Raw genomic sequence first — 11,528 nt, 5'->3', positions numbered from 1 at the left:
GTTTAAAAAAAAAACTTTTTATACAACATTTACTTTTTTCTTCAATAATATTTCGAGTATGTTCAAATTTTTGTCAAAAAACACTCGATATTGTTAATAAAATATCTGGTTTAAAAACCTACGTTAGAAAATTCTAAACAATCACCAGTTTGTATCTCCCAACATTTTATGATACTTTACCTCGTACGTGGTAAAAATATATTTCATGTTGTAAAAATGTTTTAAAAAAATACAGTTTCAGAACATAAGGTAAAAGAAAGAAAAAAGTAAGAAGAAGGGTTCATTTTGGTGTTGAAATATTAAATTTATTTTAACAAATTGTGGAAAATTCATAATAAACACAGATTCTTCAATAATTACATTAATTGCTTCGGCAGTCACTTTATTGTAAAATCAGCATGCTTAACTTAAGTTTTACTTGGTAAAAAAATGTAGTATAAACCAAAAAAACTTAAATTAAAAACGGATTCATCAAATAAGAATTACTACGGTTTTACATCTGAAATTACATGCGTAAATTGTTGCTACTTTTACGTAGTTTAATAAAAATAACTTATATAACTTATACAACAAAAAACGGTTGTCCGGTATTGTTCTATTTATTACGCAAAAAACAGGTTTAATTCTTTCAATCGATTACTGATAAAAATAAAGGAACAACAATATGTCAGCCAACTTTGACTCTACACTATTATGTTTTTAGATTATTCAAACAGTATAAAACAATAAAACTTGTCTATTTGAATGTGAAGCTAGAAAATCTCCTTGTTGATGTCGCGGAAAGTTTATAGAGATTAGAGTCCGTGTTATATATGACAGGTCAATGGAAGTATGATGTACTCTAATCCCCCGGTCTTATGAACACAAATAAAAAAAAACTGCGTCATAGAGGAATATAATTATCTTCCATTTTTTTAATACGCGTGAAGGCGCCGGCACACGACGCTCGGCATATCATCAATCTAATGCCTATTTCGCGAATCTATTTTTCAGTTTTGATGAACAGTTTGATAAATACATATTGAGAACACCACAATGAGAACCTCTATTATCCGGATTGGAATTATTAATGAAAAATATCGGTAGTGTGTCCTAATACAGTAACACAAAACAAACATACATTCAAAATGATCTCTGCCAAATAAAAAGGTTACTCAAATCAACCGTAGATACTACCGCGAACTCGCTCATGAAGCGACGTATGAATATATGAGTTACAAAAATTTGAGTTGTGTGGTTGTCAATCATTGGTAAATTGGTGTATGTTACATATGTATTAAGTGATAATTTTAACCAGCCTATGACCTGTCATAAGCCCTGTAAATACTTAGACTTCCATATTCTTCTTCATCTATGTTGAGAAGTCAAAAAGTAACATATTTATTTTGCATCAGTCAAAACATGTTATACAAATAACAAAAAAAACACCTCGTTTGCCACAATGGCAGCCTATCTGTTGAATGTAATAGCAGAACACGCAGTACTAAACATTTCTCATAGCCAACAGCGTGCTTTTAGATTCTAGACAGATGCTGTCGCTTTTACACAAAGCATAAAAAAATATTTTCATCGCTTCACAAGCATTGTAAAATTAAACAAATTTAAAATTTGTGCTTTCCATTTGATTTCTTTTCCATTTACCCAGAACTAACCCATAGAAACATGTGGCCGGGTACAGCTAATTATAAATATTTTTTAAATATTGTTCAACGATTTTCAAAGTTTTTTCCTTATCAATTTTCAATGTTCTCCGTGTAAAATCTTTGATAATAAAATATAAAATAAAGATTTATATTATCCACTGACACTTCGTGATGGAATTGCATTTTAATATATTATTAGATTAAAACCAAAATTTTTAGCTTTTCCACTTTATTTTTATTTGACCAGCTACCGGGTTTCGTCGTTACCGACATCATCAAATCAGTCTGATGATGTCGGTAACGACGAAACCCGGTCGCTGGTTAAATAAAAATAAAGTGGAAAAGCTAAAAATATTGGTTTTAATCTAATAATAAAATAAAGAAATAAAATAAAATAGTAATCGATATAAAAGGTACATATTATATATTGTATATATATATATATATATATATATATATATATATATATATATATATATATATATACATATATATATATTTTTATATATATATATATATATATATATATATATATATATATATATATATATATATATATATATATACATTTATGAAATGGACGTAGGAAGATAAATCATTTCTCTTTAAAACACATTAAATTGAAAATTAACAAAAATAAAAAATAAAGTAGAAATAACTCACCCATGGTTTTGATGGGAACTAGTGAATCTTCTGAAGTACTTTACAAAACCATAATAATAACAAATAAAATGGCTTTATACTTTTAAAAAAAAACACACACACACATACACGACACAGATAAAAATAAACACCTTATATTTTTTATACCATTCTATTTAACTTCTTACACATATATTCAAATACACTGTTTAATATTTTCACTAGTCACTAGTTCATAAAACCATTTTATGTTCTTCTGACATGCAAATTTTATTCAAACGAATCGTTTTTTGTTTCGCTTAAGAATAAATATTGAAAAAAAAAACAAAGAATTTTGTCGGGACCTGAATATTTTTTGTTGTAACCGATTTATCAACAGATCATCCTCCGTGAGATGAATTGGCAAAAATAACGATTTATCATTGCGAACGTCTTAAAAAATTTCTACCTTGCTAATAAATTATCACAAAATATGCCCGTGTTGTAATATTACCACGCGATGAACACAAAACCATCGAAATATTTTTTTTAAATATAAAATTATTATTGTTGTAAGTTATTTGTATACCTACTGTATTTAAACAGCTAATGACTTCGTTATTATTGTGTGTTCTACATATTAAAATACTATATTTGTTTATTAAGATTTTTTAACAAAATTTATTTTGTGAAAAAAATCACCTCAGTCCATGGATGAAATATTTTTTATACGTTTTAATTACATGCCTCGTTTGGTACATTGATACGAAAAAAATAATAAATATTTTCATTGTATTATTAATTAAATTTTTTATGTTCCAACTTTTATTACCCGGCAAACATAGTTCAATATTTACATTGCACAATTGTTCGTAATGGGATAGATTTATCGCGTTCAAATTCGGTACACCAATTTATATTATTGCTTATCAATAAAAATCTCACCCCCCTCCTCTCTTCGCCATCAAGCCATGATTATAATGCGTTGTTTATGAATTATTATGAATTAACAGCCGCCTCTTGATTGGTCGAACTGGGCCTGCGTCATATTCGAAAGCACGTGCTTTTACCTCCGTTCGTATGAAAAGCGGCAAGCTGCCGGCAAGACAGTTTAGTTTATTTTGTGCCTTACGTCGCGAGTGAGCTACGCGAGAATCGTTCCACGCGAATCTCGATCATAATATATATTTTTCCAAACGGGTTATAATATCATTTTCCCATCCGTTTATTTTAAAGTGAAAAATAACACAAACCATTTCGAACTTTCTGGCAATCGAACGATCTTAATTTGAATTTATTTCGATCAATCAGCGATCGGCATTATTTTGTCTACGCGGCACAAACGAAAAACGTTTCAATATCTTTGGGTTCTTTTTTTAAATAATATTTGAATAAAATTGACAGTTCATGAAGTCTTCATTTGTCATAATTTATTTCTAAATATTTTTGTACGAATGATCAGAAATGGATGTAATTATTGTGCGCCCCGACTTAAATCATCCGTGAAATAAAATAAAATAAACATTCGAGCTTACGATACTAATAATAAATTAAATCGATTTGAAATTTTGAGTGTTACTGACATTTTCGATTAAAATACTCGTAAAAATAAAATATTGTGACGAGCGAAATCTCAAGTTTAGTGTTAATATCTCAAGAAGTAAATAACGCAACATCACTTCAAACAATTTAGGTAAGTGTATATCGCGTGAATAAATTCACGATAAATTCTCTAAGAAAAAAAGTTAATATGTTTAAACTAATGTAATTTAAATGCAATACAGTCATCCTAGTGCTCAATGAATGCTTTAATTTTTTAGTGACGAAAGTACCAATTTTAATTTTAAAAAAAGTAAATAAATATTTAATCCTGAAAGTAGGTACCTTCTACATAAATTTGATCTTTGATCGTACAAAATTTTTTGAATGCCGAATATATTTTGGTAAAATTTCAAACAAATCGCGACGCCATTTTTAGAATTCATCATTTAAAAAATATAAGAAAAATAAACATAATAAAAAAAAAATCCAGCATTAAAATAATATCAACTCCAAAATCCAAATTACGAAAAAAGGTTATGCATAAGAAAGTTAGAATTATTTGTTTGGAATGTTGAATTAATAAACATATATAATAATGTGATGTACGGAATTCTAGCTTAAATTAACTATAATTTGGATATTTCCCTATTCGGATAACATTGTCGATTCTAATTTTTTTTCTAAAATCTCCTTAAAAAATAATAAAAATCATGATTTAAAAAAAAATAGTGCATTTATAGTACAATTATTTTTAAATTTCCAGCGTTGATAATCATCTTTCGACGAAACCAGTTATCAGTTATCTTACTATTTAATTATAATTATTAGTGTAGATTACGGATAAACAATTATCACACATACACAATCTTTTTGCAATTAAGATTGAGTAAATAATAAGTTGTTAAAATATATCTTTATGAAAAATGTTTGCAATATCCCTCGTATAATAATAAATGAAAATGGTATTTTCTTAAATTTCTTAAAATGGTGGAAAAATAATAGTCAACCAATGCTAAATAAAATCCTAGTCTCAACTCTATTTCTTTAATCCGTTCGTAAACAATCGACTTCGGATTGTAATATTTTTTTAAAATAAACAATAAAATTCTTTTTTATTCTGGCTCCTGTCCTCCATTCTTTGAAGATAAAATTCTAGGGTGATATGATTACATGAATATTGGAGTGAAAAATCACTTTATTTATTCTGATTCCCCTGGGAATCAAAACCGGGACCTCTAGCACGGCAACTAATCGCATTAAATACCTTAAATGTTTTAATAATATATTAATCCTTTTTTACTAGCACCATATCTTCCCGTTTTGGATTGTAAACTAGTAAATAGGCATATAGATCATTCAGGGCGTGAAAAAACTGTAACAGCGTTACTGTATATAAAATACTGTATATATAAAATACATACCTACTGTATATAAAATAAATTATCTTAGTAAATTTATGAAAAAGAAGATTAATTTATACCAAAAAATGAAATATCAACATTATCCTTAGGCTCGTGAAAATAGTACAATATAAAATTGATTTCAAATATTTATTAGAATTTAAAATAAATTATCTTCATTAATTTAAGAAAATGTAGATAAAAAATGTAAATTTGTACAAAAAATATTTAAACAAGATTTTGCGTAAGTAACTCGTAACTCCGAATGTGTTGCATACAAATGTCGTCCTTTCCTCTCCACTCAAAATTTTGTAATCCTGAAAAATAAAACAGGTTTTCGGGAACCTGACCATATAAGAGGCTGCAAGGATACGTTACTGACATTTTTAGTAGCAGAGATTTTATCTTTTTTGATGCGTCGTATAGACGTATTCAAATAATATCAGTTATACATGTTTGTTAAAAATTAAAACATGTTTTTATAAAACCGTGTTAAATATTTCCTCGTACCGACGTTTCGGCCACCATTACAAGGGTCATCTTCAGGCGCACTATTGTATAATGTCAAAAAGTCAAATTTGCAATTTATTGTTTAACCATAGAATGTTATGGAATGTTACGAAACCCATGGTTATTACCTATCACCGTAAAATGTACGTTCTCATTTGATATGTAACATAGTTTATTACATCAAAAAAGTATTTGATTGAATAAATATACATATTCTGCATTGGCCAGTTTTCAGTTTCACTTTGTCTCTCCGAAAAAGATTTAACCTTATAGATTGCCACTCTCTGCAATCTTCCCTACTGGTGATATGGTAACCAGTTAGATTTGAGAGTTGAAAATTTTCACCAATCCTGCCTTCATCATTATTTTTCGTGTGAATTATCGTTGATATAAATGCAACCCTATTCGTTACGTTTGACTAGATTTCTAACGAAAAGAAGTATAAATTTTAAAAACTCTATTATTCCTGCCCTCTATATTTTATTCCGTTTGAGGAACGTCAGTTTGACGGTGAGTTTCGTTGAATTGCTTTTAATCTGGGTAAATATGATATCTTTTGACTTATACAATTAAAAAAAAAAACAATAAATATAAATATTCTCCTCGTCCTTTACTATGTAATTGATGCCTGTATTCGTGCGTGGTTTTTATACAAAAAATTGTTTTGGTATAAATTAGTTTTCAGATCCAATTTCCATAATTTTACATACTCATCTCAAAATTTAATACACCAAAAAATCTGCCATTTTTTTGGCAATACAAACTTGTATAAAAATGACCGTCAATATCTGTAATGGCTGTCATAAATGCAGCCATTTATCCTAAAGAAGGTATTTATTGATATGTTTTTCATATTATGTAGGAACATAAAAATAATAAATATATCCATTATCTAATTTGGAACTAAAATATGAATTACTTTATCTATATATCCAATTAGCCGTAAAAATATATTTTGTGAAATACACCAACGACATTATATGTGATAATGCTGTAGGTGCTAGTATCATGTAGAAATTTCGCAGGCGAAGGATGTTTTTTACGATATACTTGTATATTAATGAAATTAAACAGGTATTTTCTGAGTGAACTGAGACAATATTGTTACGTATTATCAACGTACGTAACCACTTTCAACTTTGCAGACCTTTCCTGCGATCTGTTGTGTCAATCTTTAAGATTTCTACCGAACTTATCTAGCTGTTTTATTTGCAATTCATCAAAAATATAGGAGGAAAAAACACAAAGTGTAATATATATTTTTACTGCAACACTTTGTACATTATCGTTGTTTTAGAGCAGTGGTCTCCAAACTCAATAAGGATGTGAGCTACTTTCAGAAATTGAACTTGTCTGGTGCTATACACATTCCCTCTTTTTAGTTTTTTATTATTATTTTTTATCATCGGCCTTTATCGTACCTACCATACATAATATTTTTATATAAGTTTAAATAAATTAGAGCATTTTTATATATTTAATTATAAATTTAATATCCTACACGAGCTACCGAAAAAGCATCGGCCAGCTACCGGTAGCTCACGAGCTACCGTGTGGCGATCACTGTTTTAGAGCAATAACTCATTATCAAAATAGTGACTAAGATCTTACTATTGACAACATTTTTCCCATTCTTTTTTAAATTTTGTATTCGCGTTTTATTTTATTATCATAGCCATAAACCGTACTGGAGGTCCCAGGTTCGATTCCCAGGAGTGGTGAAAATAAATATTAGTGATTTTACACTGTGATATTTATTTAATATTACCCTGGACTGGTCCCTGAACCGCAGGAGTGATCACCTTGCTTTTGTGTAAGTAACGATCAAGATAACACTGAATCAATATGATGCGGTGCCCTATGCACCATAGGGTGCGGATATCTCGAATTCTCGGTTCGAACCCACTCTACCACAATTTGATACCTATTTCTAATAATGAGCCGCTTCGGCTCATGGAAATAGTATGAAATTGAAATATTTTTGTAAAAAATAAAAACACAAATATTTCTCTTTTGAAACAAAAAAAAAACTTATGCACAATGTAATGTAATTTTTGGTTGGTTGGAAGATATTGCTTTTTAACAATATCTCCCGCCAATATAATATATAATATAATCCCGCCAAAGTACTTATTTATTTTCTTTACATGAAAATTAAAGAAATTAAAAATAATGTCATTTCCTTAGTGCACATTTCTACTTCCCACATATACGAATATAGTATTACAAATGACATCTTCTAACTGCTGGCTGGTAGTCACATTGTAAGGTTGAACGCGTACATGAATGTGTATATTTGTTTATTAAATTATTCAATTTCTGAAGAAATATTTTCACATGATGATCACCCATATTAATAAGCGTTGCAAGCGTATTGCAGGTGTTTAGCTAATAAATGCTATTTATTTATTAGTTTGTACAATACTAAATTTAAATGCACACACTATGGATGTAAGCATTTATTTATTTGCATTTTCACCAAGGCTCTTGAAAATGCTCAGAAAAACAAATAAAATAAATTAATTATAAGTATTATTTTATTATCTTTGATTATTTATTTATTAATGATTTTTATCATAATTTTTAATGATGTGTGTTTACAAAAAAATATTATAATAATAAAACAGTTGTTTATATAAGTCCACTTTTTGAGAACTACAGATGTCTTCATCAATAGGTGAAAACAGTTTGTATAATAAACAACATACAAACATGAACTGTATTTGGAAAAAAATATAAATACAACATATTATGATTTTTATTGTTTACCCTTACACCAAATCGCGAATGGTGAAAAAAGAACAGAAAAGATTTTTTTGGTTATTTTTTATTTATTTGATAATTGCATGAAATAAAGCAACTCGAACATAGACAGTAAATCCATTCACATGCAGGAAAAAGGAATAAAAATTAAAAAGTTAAAGCCTAAGTAGGGTCACGTTAAGGGTAATAATAAGCGAGTTGCATAAGCCGTAACTTGGAGTCACTTGGGTTATTCCATAAAAAAACGAGAGAGAACAAATATCGTTGGAAATTATGACAGTTACTTTTATGCCGGCGAAATATCAATCAACGAAATAAATTATGCATTTCATTCGCGTTTAAAGTCTTGAATACGTACATACTTATTAATTAAACTGAAATAACATATTTACTTTGGTAGACTGAATGACTCTCTGAATGCCTGATGAGCCAAATAAAAAAACGGAAGGAAGTTACTGTTTAACCTTCACACTCGAAGTTTTTCGCTACTGATAACAGTTAACACATTAAAATTCTTCTACATCCTCAGGCGCAGGGGGCAACGTCTTCCGAAAGACCTTCTGATAAAGGAGTATTATTTGACAATCGATGAAACGTAATCGATGTCAAATTATCGCGAAACGTGAAGCGAATACGTTCAGAGAGAGAATCAATAATGTAACATTATACCGGTAGTGTTTTTTAATTGCGGAAATTCAATGTACCCATCCAAAATTGAAATAAAATTAAACGATTTTGAAAAAAACGTGTCTGTGGAATTTGCGCGTTTAGATATCTCTGTCACATTAGTAAATATATACTTGTTAAAGGATTAAAAATTATGAGCAGTGCGAACAAAAAAATGAAAAAGATTTTAATCCCACGTCACTAGTTTTGATGGGAAGCGATTTTTAAGGATTTATTTGGATCGTGTCATCGCATCTTAAAACATTATGATCCGATGAGAAACGAAAATAATGAATAAAAATAGTAGTTTTAAGAAAGTTAAATATTTAATATTTAAATTTTTTGTTTAATATTTTGACCCATCTCGTAAGATAGGTTTGCATTTGACCAAGCTTATTCAAGATTTTAAAAAAAAATCAGAAAATGTTATTAAAATGAATTATTATAATGAATTATTATTGTGAATTATTAGCTTTATTTTTTTTATAAAAAAGATAAATATTTGTGTTTTTTAATATTTACAAAAATACTTCAATTTCATACTATTTCTGTGAGCCTAAGCGGCTCATTATTAGAAATAGGTATCAAATTGTAGTAGAGTGGGTTTAAACCGAGAAACTCTGACTCAAGAGTCCGCGACACTAACCACGGGACCACAACCCGACACATTTGGTACGAGTACTCCTTAGGATCCTAGAAGTGTCTCCTTTAAAGTAACTTTAAACTCACTTGAGTGTCCGCTCCCCCTTCCAATCAATTGTATCCCTGTCGGTGTTTTTTTTCCACAAAACGGTTAGAGCTAAATGAAAACGGTCCAGATAGGATGATAACCAGTAAATTATTAAAAATCACCAGTAAAATTGAACCCAAGCTGTATGGGTTCAGCATTTAATTTTTAGCAAGTTAAAATATAGCATAAAGCCATGTATTGGATAAGTATATCTTAACCGAAAATGTTCAATTTTACCAAAATTATTTTTGAACTATTTTATTGGTGTAACGTGACTAGGCAATTTTCTTCATAATCTTTAATCGATCGTTTTAATATGCTTCCTTATCTGTATAATTTTCATATTAATATGTCAGTATGTGCCAATTTTGTAAAAGTTCAGATGATTAAATATTAATAATAATTATTATGCACTTTTTTGTAAAGGTTTTCAAAAATGCATTTTTTCATTGTGGAATTTAATGTTATCCTTAGAAATTCTTGAAAAAAATCTCGGTTCGATAAAAAGGTGTGCCTTTTTCATTGCGAGAAAACTATATAGGCTAGGTACATAAAATATGTTTGTCGAGTATAAAAACATTATTTATGTTTTGATTGTACGATTATCTATGTGAAATTCCACGCGGATTCGCAAAATCAAATAATTGCCGGAACATGTTTTTTTTTAGTTAATATGTGCCCAGATCAATAAAGTCCGGCATTAATGTAAAAAAAACAATAGTTTATTGCCGGCGATTCTTAAGATTAAGATTTGGTATACAATTAGTTTTATGATAGATCGTAAATACTCAACAATGGGATGGTATTTTATTCAAAGTTTTAATTGTTTGTACTTATATGTCCTATATGGTATTTTAAATAAACGTATCGATGTGAGAAATATCTGTGCAAGTTTCAATGAAATCTGGTGTCATAATAAAATTCTTCTAACCCTTATCCGTACCCTATGGTGCATAGGGCACTGCATCGTTTTGACGCAGTGTTATTTTGATCTTCGCTTATATGAAGGCAAGGTGATCTCTCCTGCGTTTCAGGGATCAGTCTAGGGTAATATTAAATAAATATTAGCGTGTAAAATCACTAATATTATTTCCCCCCCCTGAGAATCGAACCCGGGACCTACAGCACGGTAAAAAAACACGCTAAATACGGGAATAAAAACAGGATTAAAATCAGCATAATTTCAAGTTTTTCAAACCTCTTGAAAATGTGCTTCATATTTATGAAAGTGTTTATGAAAAAAACAGACGGGTGTTATCGATTACGCAAAAATTTCCATCATGATTAACGATTGCTTTCCACGAAATGTGGCGAATTTTCCTCTGTTTCCCCGATACGTAGAACTGTGTAGGTTTCAGTTGTCATGCCGCACCCCTTGAACTAGCTCGTGCTAAACACTCCCCAGTTTACCAGCAAACAACATTATTTTTATTATTTGTTCGTCCCATGGCCATTGGAGAAATTTCGTTAGAAGGTGACATTTTGAATGCCACCTAATCAAATATCGTAAATAATCTGTCATGTCTTACTTCATTCTGACTAACTTTCCAGGAGAGCGTAAAAACATCAATTATTTATTTACTATTAAACAATATTACAAACAGAAAGCCACGCAATATTTTCAATGACTAATAGTTGGAATTACTCATGTTG

At 29.3% G+C, this 11,528-nt stretch overlaps 1 protein-coding gene across 2 annotated transcripts in view; it reads left to right on the top strand.

Annotated features, from left to right (window-relative positions):
• The first annotated feature begins 3,344 nt into the window (after positions 1-3,344).
• Positions 3,345-11,528, top strand: part of LOC148305611 (sodium-independent sulfate anion transporter-like) — a 28,341-nt gene continuing 20,157 nt past the window's right edge. Inside the window, exon 1 of one of the 2 annotated variants that reach the window (XM_088266481.1) lies at positions 3,345-3,957. The gene's annotated coding sequence lies outside the window, so the exon portion shown is untranslated. The remainder of the gene's footprint in view (positions 3,958-11,528) is intronic. The other variant, XM_088266482.1, reaches the window with a different exon arrangement.

This window comes from Brachycentrus maculatus, unplaced genomic scaffold (genome assembly GCF_059751285.1).
Source record: "Brachycentrus maculatus isolate JH-2025_06_01 unplaced genomic scaffold, ASM5975128v1 h1tg000269l, whole genome shotgun sequence".
NCBI lineage: Eukaryota > Metazoa > Arthropoda > Insecta > Trichoptera > Brachycentridae > Brachycentrus > Brachycentrus maculatus.
Note: the sequence above shows the minus strand (reverse complement) of the source record. Positions and strands in the feature narration are given on the sequence as shown.